At 40.4% G+C, this 17702-nt stretch overlaps 1 long non-coding RNA gene and 1 pseudogene across 1 annotated transcript; both read left to right on the top strand.

Moving 5' to 3' along the window:
• The first annotated feature begins 2463 nt into the window (after window positions 1–2463).
• On the top strand, window positions 2464–2668 carry LOC111946587 (small nucleolar RNA U3; annotated as a pseudogene).
• Window positions 2669–4489: 1821 nt separating this feature from the next.
• On the top strand, window positions 4490–15939 carry LOC144988404 (uncharacterized). The gene is made up of 2 exons (XR_013652316.1): window positions 4490–4893; window positions 13345–15939. It is a non-coding gene; the product is annotated as an uncharacterized LOC144988404 (long non-coding RNA).
• Window positions 15940–17702: the final 1763 nt, after the last annotated feature.

The following is a 17702-nucleotide window of genomic DNA, read 5'->3' as shown; positions in this document are numbered from 1 at the left end:
ATGAAAAAAAAAATACAAAGTACAGTCGGACAAATAGTGACTCAGGTGTATTTAACTGCTCTAATTTCAGACTGAGCCGCTGCATCCTGACTCCCCTCTGCAGTGTTTTCTTCTCATGAAGCCCGCAGTGCAGCTGTGTTTGTTCGGGACAAAAACATAGTGATTGACAGTTGTCGTCGCTCTTTTTTCTTCTTTGAAAAAAGATCATTATACACGGACATGCCACCATCAAGAGAATTTGCACGTACATAATATAAATTTGGCAAGCTGTTTGACGTACGTGTGCATATTAAACTGTAACGTTATTGACGCACAGGTAGAGAAGAAGCGGAGTGACTTTTTAGCCAATCAGAATGCAGAACACAATCCACGATGCAAATCCGTGAAGTAGCGAAACTGTGAAAAGTAAACCGTGTTATAGCGAGGGATCACTGTATATATATTTTTTAAATCAGACAATGTTGACTGTTCCCTTTCTATATTTTAACTTACCAAAATAAAAGCACTATGAATTTGCTTTGGTAAACGCAACTTATATATGAAATGCAATTGCAGTGCTCAACATTGTGACCATTAAATAAACTGAATTTGACCATTTTATTACAGTGGAAGACATTAAAATTCAGGTTGAGTTTTTTCAAAGTCATATTTAAAAAAAACAGAAAGAAATATGTTTCGGTAAAATATCGGGATATTGTATCGCCAGACTCTTGCCAATACACACCCCTACAATTTATATAGAAGTATATAGGTGTCTATAGGAAGACATCCTCCTCTCCTCAGAGGCCTTAAAAGTTGAGATTTGAAAGTCACAGAAACTTTTTTTAGTTTTGTTCAAACTTCAATCATTTTTCTCAACTCATTGAAAAACTTCAATTGTGTTCAGCAGGGGCTGTCAATCAAATGAAGCAGCAAATATGATGACAAGAACTCCCATATTTCTCTGACTAGACCTAAAGAAGACTATTTCAGAATGAAAAAGTCAAACAGTTGAAGACCAACATTCCTCCATCCATCCATCCATTTTCTGAACCTCTGAGTCTAAGCTGCCTCTGTTGGATGAAGATAGATAGATAGATAGATAGATAGATAGATAGATAGATAGATAGATAGATAGATAGATAGATAGATAGATAGATAGATAGATAGATAGATAGATAGATAGATAGATAGATAGATAGATAGATAGATAGATAGATAGACAACTTTATTTTTTTATTTTTTTATTTTTGAAGGTGACAACACACACCTGGGGGCATTCAGAGACGGGTTTTGACTCTCATTTTAGAGGTAGAAAGGTTCTGCTCTCTGCTAAAGAGGCAGAACGTCTCCTTCTAAGAAGAATCCAGAGTTTCTGATCACAAACATCAACTGAAGCCCAAATCAGAGCTGATCAGACTGCATGGAGCCCAAGCTCCAGAAAAGAGGAGAGAAGAAGAAGTCGTCCACATGAAGCTTCACCTTAGAGGAAAAGAGGAGCTGCTGAACTAAAGTACTCGAGTACTGAGGAAGACTTTCAACCTCTGATTGATTCTGTAGAACATTTGGAACTAGAATGTAGAAAGTGCTTCAGTTCCATCAGCTGTCAGTCTGCAGCAGCTTCATCTGCTGCCTCCATCCTCTCTCTGTGAGTCTCTGCAGAGTTTTTCTGCAGCTGCTGGTTTTTCTGCAGCAGCAGCAGCATCAGAGCCAGAGAGCCAAAGAAAGTGGAAAGTCTGAGAAGGAAGCCGCTCTGAAGCTCTGCAGCTGACGGTGCAGCTTCAGGACTCATGAGGAGGAGCACATGCACGGCTCTGATGCTGCTGAACGTCTGACTGAGATGATCCACATTCAGAAGAGAGTTTCAGAGTGAAAGACGTGTGGAAGAAGAGAATCCTGAAGGCTTCTGTGCAGACATGAACTCAGTCAGAGAGCGTCTGAATGTTGGAGGATCCAGAAGAAACCAGGAGCTCATGAAGGTGGTTCTGTTGGAGCAGAGAGCAGAACTCTGATCCCAGTTTCAGGAACAATGCAGGCTCATGTTCTGGACTGAAGAGTTCTCCTGAAATGTTCTGTTCAGACTTCTTCAGGATCACATCTGTGTGTGAATGTGGAGGTTTGTCTGAACCAAGCTGCAGCTCACTTTGAAGCTCCTTCAGGCTCACACAGCAACAATGACAAAGACTGAAGCTGCTGTGCTGCCCTCTAGTGGCAAACATGGCATCTGCAGCACACATTTCTGCTTGGTTTTTGGTTTCTGCTTTCATAGAAAGAAACAACAAATATTTAATCTTAATACAAACTAACAGTCCTCTCAGACAATGTTTCCTCCTCCAGTGTCACATCCAGAAACACTGAACAGTCTTCATCAGTGAAGAAGATTCTCATCTTCTCACCAGCTTTCAGGGAGGAGGAGAGGAGGAGACCAGGAGCAGGAGTTCCTGTCTGCAGACAGAAGAGGACAAACAACATCCAGAACTCACTAAGACTCTACTTTCAGGGATCATTTCTTTAGTCTGGAACTAGAGGATTGTGTTTCTACAGAGGTTGGTCTAGCTGTCCATGATGATGATGAAGATGTTTCCTTCAGAGCAGGAAGCTGGTGAGAAGATGAGAATCTTCTTCACTGATGAAGACTGTTCAGTGTTTCTGGATGTGACACTGAAGGAGGAAACATTGTCTGAGTGGACTGTTGGTTTGTTGGAACCTGAAATGGATTTTTGTAACGACTCATGAAGTAAAAACACGTAGGAATGAATCAGATCAGGTTATCTCTGTCCTGAGGTTATTATTAAACTCTGACAGTCCACTTGAATCTGAATGTGAGATTTTACTTCCATGACATTTTTGGATCGAAACTACAAACCTTCATTGCTGAAAAACCAGCAAACAGACTGAGAGGAAGACACATTCCTCATCTAATGTCATCAGTTCACTCCGTGGAAAACAAAGGAGCAGATGAGAGAAAACATCCTCCAGAAAGCAGCTCCACACTCAGACTGAGTTTATAGAGGCTGACAGGACTGAGGTTCTGCCACAACAATTGATAAAGGGGGATATCCCATGATGCACTGGGATCCTTTTCAGTCTTTGTGTAGATTTATCATTCTCTTTTATTTCATGTTTTTCGTTTTTTCCTCTCTTCATTAATCTGTAATTTGAAAATCTGGAGTTCAAAATGTTTTTTCTCAGCTTCAAGAAGCGACACAGAAATCTGACACGTTTTTCTGCAGCTGGAGATCCTAAATGTGTCTGGATGGAGGTCAGACATCTTTGATGGTTAAATCAAGGATTATTTTGAATATTTTAGATGAATTTCTTTGTGGATGTTCTGTACTCCAGCACTTCTCTTTGTCCTTCTTGCTTCACCTCAGAACTGCTGCTCCATATCCTCAGACGATGAAGAAAACTGAATTTTATGTTAATTAAGACAAACTATTATGATCTAAACCAATCAAAGCTGCTGCTGTTAAGATGCTGACAGAAATGTTCTCCATCCTGCAGGTTTACCTCAGGTTCCTCTCCTCTCTTTCCCTCATTTGCTGATTTTTTCTGTGTAATTTATTTCATTTTAATCAAGAAGTCTGAATCAAATGATTTTCCAAATGTTCTTCTGTCTCTACATTAAAAAGGTACTGAGTGTAGAAAGAAGAACAGGACTTTTTTTCACTTTGGATTGAGGTCAGAATGTGGTGATTTCAGGTTTTCGTTGGGACTTTATGGAAATTGTTGAGTCACTTTTAAAAAACTGTCATAATCTATGTATATTTATGCAAACATGAGCTCTAAAAAGAAAATTTTTTATGGATTATTTAAGGATTATTCTGGAATTACTGGGTACATTTTTCTGAATTATGGGTTACAGTTTATAAATTCACATGAATATTGAGGTCATGAGAGAAAATCTCTATTTTCTAACCCGAACCTTTTCACCGCAGAAAAGACTAGAAATCTCCACACCACTCTAGAACCATCTAGAACAGTATTATGGGATGTTTTTCAGCTGAATCACTGGGATCCATCTTCATGTTAACATCAAAGTGATCGTGTCAGATGAAATCTTTCCTTTTTGAAGGAGTTTCCTTCATGTCACAATAGGATCCCAGATCTCCCATCAGGTCTTGCAGCTCCTGACTTTGTGATGAGTTCCCGCAGAAACTCTTGGAAATCTCATGTTGATTCTCTCCCAGTTGACATCCATGGAGATTTTCACTGCTGTTGTTCAACTGTAGAGTTTGTCACAGACGCTCAAACTCATGAAGAGTTCAGCTGGAAGTTGAGAACGAGGCTTTGAAACCAGCAGCAGTTTGAGTCCATTCTGATGTTCCTTTCAGGTTTCTGCTACAACAAGCCTTTATTTTGAAAGAGCCAGTGGGGCAGAAACAATAGAAGGAGGAGATTACCAACCCCCCCTGGAATGTTGCCCCCTGTGCAGTGGACTAGTGGGGGCAGGGACGGCTGAACCAATCACAGAAGACGGTTGCAGCTTTCCCTCCAAAACTCAACCAATCAGATGTTGTTGTTTGGATTCTTTGTCTTGAAGTTTCACATGTGGAAGCTTCCAGAGTCTTTTCTGTTTGCTCTGCAGGCTGAGCAGAACTGACTCCTGCAGGATCACAGGAACTTTCAGGAAAATCTCCAAGCAGGAGAAAAGTTTCTGTTTGGACCTTTTTTCTGGGATTGTGAGACTAGCAGATGATCGATCGGAGCTGCAGTGAAGAGGACGGCGGTGTTTGTGGGAGTTGGAGCTGAAGATCGGAGCAGGAACCATGTCTTCAGAACCTCAGGAAGGTTCTGTCAGAGAACAACTTTCTGCTGCTGAAGGAACCATCGTCCAGAACGAGGAGGAGCTCTGTCGTCAGCGCAGACTGCTGGATAGCAGCTGGAACCCGCAGCTTCAGCTCAACATAGTCGGTATGTGACTAAACATTTGAATTCATTGGATTGATCTTGTGTCACTGGAAAGGGATTAAATAAAGATTTTCAAATGGTATAAATACCATTTTACGTGATCACTAATTTTTTTCATGAATAAAAAGCAAAACAATAAAATGTTTGTGACCAGAATCAAAGATGAGAGTTCTCAGTGTCAGAACTTTATCATTACCGTCCAATCCAAGAAAGAACTACAAGAATTAAAGTTGATAGCACATCAATTTTTATTTCCTTATTAACAAATAATAATTAATTAGACATATAAACAAAAAAATGATCCAGTTCAATTTGAAGCTTCACAGAAAATGATTTATCTTAAAAAAAACCTTTAAAGCATTTAAAGTGATCAAAATAGAGATTCCAGACTTTCATTTCCTGGTTTGAACAATATGTGGCAGTGATTCCATGCATCACCAAAATAGTTTTCTTCTTCTGGAGCCAAAAACTGACAGCAGAGCAAACATCAAGTATAAATATCCAGATGGTAGACCAACTTTTAAATTAAAAAAAGTTAAAACGCAGGAAACAATCAAAATAATGTCTAGAAAGTCTGCAAAGATATTAGTCTAAAGGGTAGAAATACTTTGAAATAGAATTGTCAAAGTCATGATTAATTTTTACAATGAATAAAACACTTGTTTAAAAAAATTCTAAAATTATTTGTTGGACATTGACTACAGCCAATCAGCTTACCCAAAACCGATCACATGACCTCATGATCCTCATGATGCGTGGACAGATAGGCATGTGAATGACAAAACAGTTCCCCCTAACTTAAATTTTCTCATGAAATCTGCAGGAATACAACAGCAGAAATCATATCATATCAAAAATCAAGTATCATAATTAAACACAGACTAACCTAACTTAGAAAACTGACGAGTGTTTTTGTGAACCGCAATTGTCATCTGGAAAATGTCTTAACTTTTACTGCATGGATTGAAAAAAATTCAAGAAGCATGTTAAAGACAAAAATTTGGACTATTTTAACACTCGATTATCTTGCATCTATAAAACAGAAAATGCTGCAGCCTCGATCAGGTCTATCAGCTGGTCTGGCAGAAAGCTCTGCTGGCTAAGCTAGGTCATGTGTCCATGCTGATGTCTAGGTACGTTCACTGTATCCACCTGCAGACAAATAGATCTGGTCTAGCCCTCGAGCGCTAGGCGTGAGCCTGATCGGGTCATGTTTACAATGTTCTTCAGGAACCCCCACTTCTCTTGGGCGTCCTCCTCCTGGCCGTGGATGGGCAGCTCCTGCCTTGCTCTCTCTTGGACCTCCAGCGGGGTGGGTGTCTGTCTGGAGCATGGGGTGGGGCTCCCTTGCGGAGCCCTGGCTCGTGCCTGGGGTTGGGGTGGGAGCATCCCGCTCATCTGGAGTTGGGGGTGCTCTCCCTGAGTTGGACTGTGCTCTGGGCTGTAATGCACCACAAAGCTGTTTATCAACTGCCAATAAACCACAGAAGAAGAACAGGCGCTAGCAGCGTTGGTTTGTGTTGAGAGGACGGTGGTGTTTTGTTTTGGGGCTGTTCTTTTTATTTTGGGGCTGTTCGTCTGGTTGGGCTGGAGCTTGCACTCTCCATCCCCCTCCACCTTCATGCTCTCTCACCACCCTGTGGTGGTCCTGCTGGCCCTGGTCTGTGTGGTGGACATGATTGCCCTGTGGGCGGATGTCCTCCATCTGCTGTAGTGTGTAGGGTAGGGCTGCACGATATGAGGAAAACTTGCGATATGCGATATTAGTGATCAATATTGCGATAACGATATAATTTGCGGTAAATAAACAAATAGAAAAATAAACAAAAATATCATTCCCATTTAATTGCAACAGTTTAAAATTATACTCCAAATGACCCTCATCGACATGGGGGACAAACATCTAACATAATAGGCCTCCATCTGATTGGTCAACAATGGGAAGGCGTCCATCTGATTGGTCAAAGCATAAAGGGATTTATTTGATTCGTTAAATGCGTCAAGCTGCCATAAGATTGTTTTAACACATTTTGGGTTTGCGATTTATTGCGATATTTGCCGTCTTCTGCGATATGCATATTGCAGAGCTGGATATTGCGATAATGATAAATTTGCGGTATATTGTGCAGGCCTAGTGTAGGGGGTCTACCACTCCTGCTTCGGTGGGGCTCTTGGTGTAGGAATGAGCGGACGCTGTTTTTTCTTTTTTTTACATTCCATCATCCACAGAACTTAATAGAACAGACACATCTACTCGAGCACAGGTGCAAGCTCACCTTAGCACAATTAGTGTGCTTGACTGAAATGCTTTACATGTGTGTGTTTGTATGCATAAGTATGTGCCTATTATAAATATAATCAATCTAACTAAAGTTTATCCTAATAAAAACAAAAGCAGTTTATTCAAACATGTTCTAACAGTAATGTACATCCAACACAAGAAGCCTTCAGCTCCTACCTGTCCGTTCAGCTGTTGGACAGGAAGTTGGGTAAAATAATTATTTCAAAATGAGAAAAATCAAATCAACATTGAAAAATACCATTTGGATTGAGACACAGTGATTTTACTGTCATTTCAAAAGGACTGGTTGCATCACAGTGGACAAAAGACACATAATGATGATCACGTTGTGTTATTTTGATGTGGAAAAACAACAGCGGGCTGAACTTTATGAAACTAAAATGTGAATGGTTTTGACATTCATTCTTGTTTGTTTGTTCACATATTTAATATACACTTGATTATCTTGTAGGAAATACAAGGAATCTAGAAAACCTCACCTGTGTTATTCAGTACCAGGAATTTCTCTCTGAGTCATACTGGTTGAAGTTTTGGATAAAGATGTTCTGGATCCATTTTAGTTCAGAAAATTGGATTGTTCAAAATGAAACAATATTGACTGTAAATCAAATCATCAAGCACAAATTATGAAATGGATTGCATTGTTGAAATGAATCATTACAGTCCTTCTTCCACTTTCGGCTTCTCCCAACAGGGGTCGCCACAGCGAACAAGTCGCATGGTAAATTTGGCAATGTTTTACGCCGGATGCCCTTCCTGACGCAACCTTCTCAAACTGGGCTTGGAACCAGCAGAGGTAGAGAAGGGAACAGGGAGCAGCCCGGAGTCGAACTCGGGTTTCACGGATGGAAGGCGCCGCAAACCAGCATGAGCTAAACTGGCTAATAACAATTTCTGGGATTTTTACAGAAAAAAGGGCAGAAAATATCTGGGCTGGGTTGATGGAACAGAGTAATCGATCTGAATTAATTCAAGCTTAAATGGATCCATAAAAGTCAATATCTTATAATAATATTACTAGTAATGATAAATTTTATTTATAATGCACTTATCATCAAACAAAACCTTAATATGGAAGTGATTGTGTGGCATAAATCCAAATAAAAGTCAAAACCAGAAATGCTTTTTCATTTTCAAAATGAAGCTGTATTTTTTACTCAAAATTAAAATAAAAAACAATCCACCAAAATGCTTTTTCATTTCCTTCCTCAACACTGCTTTTTCTGTCACTTAATTAAAATGATAAAGAAAATGGTATTTGACATTTCATTTTCAAAAAGTTATCAGGTAAATGTGTAGCAAAATTCATTTAGAAATTTCTAAATTGACAATTAAAATTGATTAATAGAAATGCTTTTTCATTTTATACTTAAAACCGCTTATTCTGTGTACAATCATCAGAGGTTCACAACCATCACAAAACCCTCTTCTCAGCCGCAAACACAAAGCCACACTGCTCCTGGTGTGCCTGTGTCTTTCAGCAGCCGGAAACACAAAGAAAGCAGTGACGTCATCGCCCCGCCTCCTCGGTGGAAATGCTTTTTTTAAACGATTATTGCGACAATGTTCGCAGGATGGATGTGAAAATCCCCTCTTTGCATTTTCGTTTTAATTATGACACCGAATAAGTGGTTTTAAGTATAAAAGGAAGAATCATTTTTAAACATTGCTTTTTCATTTGAATTTTGAATCATTTGATGCAGCTACATTTTGAAAATTAAAAAGCATTTCTATTAATCCATTTTAAATGTCAAATTAGACATTTCTAAATGAATTATGCTACACATTTACCAGAGAACGTCTTGAAAATGAAATGTCAAATACCATTTTCATTATCATTTTAATTAAGTGACAGAATAAGCTGTGTTGAGGAAGGAAATGAAAAAAGCTTTTTGGTGGATTGCTTTTTCATTTTAATTTTGAGTCCAAAAATGCAACTTCATTTTGAAAATGAAAAAGCATTTCTGGTTTTGACTTTTATTTTTAATTATGCTACAGTATTGCTTCCATACCTTAAAGGGCTACAAGACGTGAATAAAAACTCAAAAAAAGAGAGAGAAAATTTGCACATTATAATACAAAACTAATTTAAACCTATAAAAGTACTACTTAACAAGCACAGAATAAAAACCATCAACAATTATAGGCTTTTCTTTTTTTTTTAAAAAGCAGTGTCTTTAAGAGAGTTTTAAAAGAGTCCAGGGTCTGTGATGTACTGAGATTGATAGGAAGGGAGTTCCAAAGCATTGGTGCAGCAGAACAAAAGGCTCTGTCTCCCATCGTGTGGAGACTGATGTGGGGGACAAGAAGGAAGTTGTCTGATGAATGGAGGGTACGGGTATGTTTTTGGGGAATGAGGAGATCCTGGAGGTATGGTGGTGCCTGACCGGCCATGCATTTGTAGGTGATGATGAGAAATCTATATTCAATCCGGGATGAAACAGGAAGCCAGTGCAGCGATTTCAGGATGGCGGTTATGTACTTCCTGACCCTTTTTAGGATTCTGGCTGCACAGTTTTGGATGTACTGAAGTTTTTTTATATTTTTGTTGGGAATGTCAGAAAAAAAGGAAGTTGCTGTAGTCCAGCCTTGAGGAGATAAAGGCATGGACAGGTGTTTCTGCATCGGGAAGTGATAGAAGGGGCCAGAGTTTGGAATTATTATGGCCCGCAGCAGCAGTCACTGACTGCAAGGACCATATTACTATGTAAGTGGTGGAATGATGTCTTGTATCGATCCTTTATGTGGTTGTAGCTGAGGGTTGAACTGTCCTCATAGGTTGGTGACTGAGGAGGAAACAAGTGATGATCTGACTGTCGAATTGGAACTGGGATATTGAGGAGGAATGAATCTGTTAACTCGGTTTTGCTGCTGTTTAGCTGTAGGAAATTGCATATTTAGTAACTGAAAGCTAAAAAACAAACAAGCAATAAAACGTAATAGTTCGGACCAGACGAACCAGAAGCAGCGGTGATTGACTCTCGGAATGTTTCACACATGGAGATAATACAGTTGCAGTTATTCATGATCATTAATATATTTAGGAAATACCAGTTTTACGACGGTTGTGTCATTTTATTTTACTTTATTTATTCATCACACCTTAAAAGTCGGACGTGGTTAAAGTTGGCATCTATTTGTTAACATCCAGTTTGACGTCTTTGTCTTTATCACAGAGTTTTAACCAGCAGCAAACATTTGACAGAGGACAAAGATTCAGTCAAATAAAGTTGTCGACCTGAAAATGTTTCTGGTCTGAGGAAACGTATAAAGGAGATTAATGGTAAAATTAGGCATCTGTTAAGAAACTGTAGCACAGAAAGTGTTCCTCTGTTAAAAAAACTCAATCAGGATTCATGTACTGTTACACTCAATGTGACCTGTGTCGTTTACTGAGATTCACAGCCAGCTAAACTCTTCTTTGCATTCATCCTCCAAGTAACAGACAGGTGTTGTAGTGGAAACTGGATTTAATACGCAGAAGTGTGAAACTGAAAATATTACATACAGAAAAACACATGAATAAAGAGATTATGCACTTACATATGGAAACAAGCTTTTGTGACCGTCAATACCAAACTAAATGTACACATTGTTCAGTTTCACTATAAATGAAATAGAAATGCTTGTATGTATATTACACCAAACACAACCAATGAGGCAAGTAAATTAAAGTAAAACTAAAGTCAGCATGTAAAGTTATTATGCTCTAATAAGTACAAACTTAGTAAATAGTGCTATATATAAAAAATAAGCCTCAATATTTGCAATTTCCTTAACAACCAACTATATAATATGTCTCCTTACTTGAATTGCCACTCAAAGGGCTGGATGACTTATGATGACAGAACACATTGCCATAGAACCTCCTCCATTGTTTTTACAGGAGACAACTTCCTGTCGCCTCATTTCCTGTTGCTAACTACAGGTAGAATACTATAAGCATAAGAACTGCGCCCTCTAGAGGCCTGGAAGTACTAAATAAATAACTGATCCAATACAATTCATGTAAAAACAAAATATGAATAATCTTTTTGCTCTGAAAGTTGATCTGAGACTTGATGAAGTTCTCACATAGGGCTGATGTTATTCCACTATTTACGTGCAGTCAGAAATGCAGATTGACCTAGGGGACATTATGTTCAGCACGTGCAGAAATGCGCTGTTTCCCCTGTTGTCATGGTGGCCTGTCAGACTCCTCCCCCTCCCAGCTCTGCTCCTGACTCGCAGCTGTTTCTACTCATCTCATCTTCTCACCTGCCATTTAAGGAGGCCCTCCTCAAGCAGTCTTCGCCAGTTCGTTAAACCTTACCTCACCTCATGCCAAGTCTGGCCCTCCATGCCAAGTTTTTGCCTTGCTTACCTTGTTTTTACTGTGCTTCAGGTCTGCCTTGACCCGCCGGTTACACCCGGACGAGCTTCCTCTCCGGGCTAGCGGGCTGGGTTTATCTCAGTCCAAAGAGCTAGTCCGAGGGAGAAGCTTCGGGCCGCGCGGACAGCCGGACAGCGGGGCTTCCCAAGGAGGCTGTGGTTCCAAACTCTGGACTCTGTGAAATAATAGATAATAGTAAACTGATAGTGCTGGCGCAGATTTTTCTCTCCAAGCACCGCTACTACTGCGCGCCTCTGGCATCGCATCATGCCCGAGAAGGACTGGTCTAATGAAAAAAAAAAAAAAAAAGTATAATTAAAGATTTGTCTGCGAGCCACATGTGCGCCAGCGCTGTCAGTTTACTATTATCCAATATTTCACAGAGTTTGTACCAGCCGGAAACCTGTGAATTGCCGTACCTAAAACTGCGTGCTCCTGTCTCTGAGAAGAGCGCGCAGTTGTGGGGACGGGATTTGTATGGGAGAAAGCAGAGGGTGGGGTTGTGGGGACAGGTTGCAAGGTGAATCGCGCAGGGATTGTAATAACGTAAAACCCGCTGCCCGTCACTCACTGCAGCGTAAATGTGTGTTTGGCTCCGCGTCTGCATATGAGCAGTCTTTCTCACATCTACAGAACATTCAGACCAACTTACGATCACATTTAAAGTCTCAACACCTGCATGAAGCAGAAACTCACCACGTATCAACCAGACTAGACAATCAGCAAAACTACCACGAGAAATACTCGTCATTTATTAGCAACAGCATAACGATGTTATTAAAAAGAGTCCACAGACTTATTGTACTTTAAAAATGTTGAATTTACATCAATGAACCTTTTTTCTTCAATGATTTTTGAACCTCACTGGTGTCCATTGATTACGTGAAATCTGTCCACCTTTATCCACTTTTGTCATGGTAGGAATAACACATCAATGTAAGGGTGGGGTCATCTAAGATAGCACAAGGGTTAAAATGGTGCATTTTTGTTTGAATAAAGAAATACTAAGAAAGTCTTACATTCATGTGTCATTTGTGCAGTTAACCAGGTTGTCCAGATGGTTTTCCAGTTGCTGTCTGAGGTTGCTGTCCAGATCTTCTGCTCGTCTATTATTGTATAATTTGACAGACACATTTCTTCTTCTTTTTTTATTTTGTTTTTTCTGCTATGGACAAACAATATCAGGTACTATCAACAAAGCCACACGTAGCTACTAGCTTCTGTCACAGCTTCACTAGATACAGCCATTTTTGTAAACATCTGCTGTGACGATTTATATTGAATTCTTTGAGCGTTGCATTTACCTGCTTGCAAATCAAGCACATTGATTCATTGAGGGCCAAAATAAATCTTCTTGAGCACCGCCATTGGCACTTTGAGAACCCCTGGTCTAGAGTCCTGGCCTAAGGGACACAACCACTACCACTGAGTGTCTGACTCCCCCCATAAGAGATGGGGTAGAAGGGAAAATAAGATCAATGACCAACACCTTATTACTGTAAAAGCTGACTGTGTCTGTGAGGAGAATGTGTGTTTATTAAAATGTATAGTCTGTAACCTTTTTTGAAAACTTCTGAGTTTCTTTGTTTAGGTGTTTGACCCACTGAAGACTTAAAGACTGACATCACCTCTAACTGTCTTAACTGTAAAAGAGGACAAAGACGTTACATTATGTCGTTTGCCAGTGCTTCTGAAAAAGGGAATTTATATTTTTCTTGACTATACACAAAGACCTTTAAAAGTATAAAAGGTCTCATTTTTTGTCTTTTTGTCCCTACAGTCCTCCCTCAGCATTATGCGAGTGAAGAGGATCTTTGCAACCAACAGAGGAATTTAAGAGTGGAACAGGAGAAACCAGAGCCTCCTCAAATGAAAGAGGAAAATGGAGAACCAGAACTTTCATTGATTAAAGAGGAACATGGAGAAACAGAACCTCCACAGATTAAAAAGGAATCAGAACCACCACAGATGAAAATGGAGCCAGAGGAACCAGAACCTCCACAAATTAAAGAGGAACCTGGAGAGCTCTTCATCAGTCAGGATGAAAATCAGCTTGATCTGAAGCAGGAGACTGATACCTTGATTGAGATTCCTACTTATGAGGAAGATAAGAACATTGAAGCAGATCTAAACAATCAGCAAAACTTTAATGTAACTGGTAGTCAAGATGAAAAAGGAAACCAACATGAAGAATCAATATCAACCACACATGTAGAGACAGACCCACAGAACAGAGATCAGATGAAGAATTTGAGTTATTTGTCTCTTCTCAAAACACACATTAGACATAAAGGAGAGAAGCCTTTTTTGTGTAAAGAATGTAAAAAAAGTTATAGTTATTTATCTCGTCTGAAAACACACATGAGAACTTGCACAGGAGAGAAGCCTTTTATGTGTAAAGAATGTAAAAAAAGATTTAGTTATTTGTCTAGTCTGAAAATACACATGGTAACTCACACAGAAGAGAAGCCTTTTTCTTGTAAAGAATGTGATAAATGTTTTAGTTCTGGATATAGCCTCAAAGCTCACATGATAACTCATACAGGAGAGAAGCCATTTTCTTGTAAAGAATGTGATAAATGTTTTAGTTATTTATCTGCTCTCAAAACACATATGAGAATTCACACAGGAGAGAAGCCTTTTCCTTGTACAAAATGTAAAAAAACATTTAATCAAACATCTAGTCTCAAAAGTCACATGAGAACTCACACAAGCGAGAAACCTTTTTCTTGTAAACACTGTGATAAACGTTTCCGCTCTGTATTTAGTGTCAAAGCACACATGAGAACTCATACAGGAGAGAAGCCTTTTTCTTGTAAAGAATGTGAAAAAAGTTTTTTTTTTTTATCTCTTCTAAAAACACACATAAGAACTCACACAGGAGAGAAGCCTTTTTCTTGTAACGAATGTGATAAATGTTTTAGTTCTGGATCTAGCCTCAAAGCTCACATGAGAACTCATACAGGAGAGAAGCCTTTTTCTTGTAAAGAATGTGATTCTAGTTTTAGTCATTTGTCTGGTCTCAAAGCACACACCAGAAATCACACAGGAGAAAAGATTTTGTCTTGTAAAGAATGTGATAAAAGTTTTAGTTATTTAACTTGTCTCAACAAACACATGAGAACTCACACAGGAGACAGGCCTTTTTCTTGTAACGAATGTGATAAATGTTTTAGGCATGTATCTCATCTCAAAGCTCACATGAGAACTCATACAGGAGAGAAGCCTTTTTCTTGTAAAGAATGTGATTCTAGTTTTAGGTATTTATCTTCTCTCAAAAAACACATGAGAACTCACACAGGAGAGAAACGTGTTTCATGTACAAAATATAAAAATAAAAATTAATTAAACATCTCATCTCAAAAACACACATAACTCACACAGGAGATACTTTTTTTGTTTAAAGAATGTGATACACGTTTTAGTACTGTATATAATCTCAAAAGACACACAAAAAACTCACAGTAGAGAATACTTTTTTTGCGTAAAGAAAATTTTAGTGAAATGTCTAGTCTCAAAAGACCCTTTTGTGAAAAGTATGTGATAATATATTTTGTGTTGTTTCTGACCTGTAAACATGAGAATTCATACAGAAGAGAAACTGACCTGAGGTCAGCTATCAAAGCAGCCTGATCTTTCATTAAATGTACACAGGCTGGTGGCCTTCATAACACATTGATGCATTTATTCAGTTAAAAGGAAGCAGAAGTCATTATTGGATTCATGGAAGTGAACAGCTTTCTGAAATCTAACGTGAGTCCTGAAACATTCTTCATCTCAAAAAAGGGATTGTGTAAAGATTCTAAATATAGTGAGTTTCACTTTTTTAAGATATTTAACTTCATGGAATTTATACTTTTAGATTTTCTTCTAAATAGAGTATTGTTTTGAATTATAACCGTATGTTTAGATTTTTATAGAAATTTTGATAATGTTCAATTTTTGTTGGTTGATTTTTCCTAGTAGTTTTTGTACTTTTATGATTTTCGCTTAAAGTATTTGAGTTAACCATTGTACCTCACATTTGCTATATTGATTTCTAAAAGTTATTTTTTACATAATTTTTAAGTAATTCATCTTTGTCATGTGCTTAATTGATACTTCAGGATTCTGAATTCTGTCTTAAAAAAGCCAGGAACCGGATAATGATGAAGCATGTAATAAAATGGTTACGGTAGAATAGGGGTGGGATTATATAAGTTCACTTCCTTTCACTGCCTTTCAAGCAACATTTATGAAAATGTCTAATTATCCTAAGTTTGATTTGTCATTGTGTGAATGTATAACTGATGAATGTATTCTTTTTGTGTATTATTCTTATTTGATTGCTTGACGTAAACCCTTTTTAAATCAAATAAAAATCAAATCAAATCTGTAACCATCTTTTGTTGGACCAGACGGAAAAAAAAGCAGGGAAGAAGAGAGGGATCCCAGAGGGTGGGTTAGGAGGGTGATTGAAGAAGAGCACAAAAAAATAAATAATAATTCACGTTCTGTAAATGAAACAGTAGCAATTATTGATGAATTCTTCTGCCTATCAGACTACTCAATTAATCGGAACAAATCTGTTTTATTACCACTGACCAGTAATATGGAACAAAGACTCACAATACCAGTCAAATCAGGCAATGTCAAATATGTAGGTATCTATTTTCCCCCAAATTATCAGAACTGAAAAAGTATACAGGACGATCCAACACGCTGGGTCAACCTGCCTCTGTGCCTTATGGGCAAGGTAGCCACGGTTAAAATGAAAATCTTACCCAAAGTTAATTATCTCTTCTCGATGATCCCCACACCACCGCCACTAAAATTGTTCAAAACATTAGACTCATCCATATCAAGCTTTTTATGGAACAAGAAACCTGCAAGAATTAGTCTAAAAACTTTAAAATCTGCAAATACCCCCCACCTGCTCGGGTGGGGGGGGCCCAGCGGCGCCGGATGGGCTGCCCATCTGCACCTGGGGCTGGGATCGGCCCTTCCCTGGCTCTGGGACGGGACGGGACAACCCTCTCGGGGCCCCCGGTCGCTCTGGGTGTCACCCCGCTTCGGCTGCGGGGTCTGGGGTGGGGTGGGGGGCTTGTCGGCCCTGTCCTGTGGGGGGGCGTTCTGGGGGGGAGGGGGGGCCATTATTAGTACGGGTCGGGGGGGCTAACGGGTCGGGGTCTCCGCTGAGGCAATCAGTGGTTGCCTCGGCCGGTTGGCCTCCTCGGTCCCGTCGAGGCCTGACCAGAGCTCTTCTAGGGCCGGCGTCTGGGGGTGGGGGCCTGGGCTTGCTCCGGGGGGGGGGCGACGCTTTCTGGCTCCTCTCTCTCTGTGTGGGGTGGGTGGTGCCGGGCCTAGGGTGTCGGCGCCTCCGGGGTGGGCCCCTGGGCTGGGTGGCCCTGGCCCCTTTGCTGGGGGTGGGCTGGGGGACGGCTGTTTGACCACCGGGGGACAGTCTACCAGCTGTCCCCAACTTACCCCCTTCCTTATATAACCTCATATTAGGGTGAGGGGGTGGGGGGTCTAGCCTGCGATGCGCCTTGGGGGGGGGCTACTTAGGAGTGGCCCCCCTCCTATGGTTGCCGTATGGAGTGGGCCCCCCCTCTTTCGGTTTTATTTGCACCTTAGACATGTAGGGTCCTTGGTAGGGGGGGTGCTTGGACATGACTGTGAGTAATCAGCAGATGTCCTCCTGGCACCCTACCCGCCAATTTTAACTGCACCTTAGACATTTAAGGCCCCTTGGTGTGGAGGGTGAGGGGACATCACTGTGAGTAATCAGGAGATGTCCCCTTAGTGCCCTACTCGCCAATTTTAACTGCACCCCCCTTAGTACACACACCCCTCCCCCTTCAATATATACATTCAAACATAAACACACACACATGCACACAAACACCCTCTCAAGCACCCATACACGCACACACATTTTACAAGGAAGGTGGGACCTGGGTCCATCTGTCCCCTACCCCTTCCCTGGTGGGGGGTGCGGGCCCCTTGGCGATGGCGGCCGTGTCCCTTGGGTGCCTCCCTGGCCTCTGGCTCTGGGGGCCTTGCGGAGGCCCTGCTGGCCCTGGCCTGGGTGGCGGGCTTGGTTCCCCGGGCGGCGGTTGTTCCCTGCCGGTTCCCGTTTGGCGTTGGGGGGATTCC

This window comes from Oryzias latipes, chromosome 2, assembly GCF_053564925.1.
Source record: "Oryzias latipes strain Hd-rR chromosome 2, Olatipes_Hd-rR_3.1".
Classification (NCBI taxonomy): Eukaryota; Metazoa; Chordata; class Actinopteri; order Beloniformes; family Adrianichthyidae; genus Oryzias; species Oryzias latipes.
The sequence above is the reverse complement of the archived record's forward strand: the minus strand, read 5'-3'. Positions and strand labels throughout refer to the sequence as shown.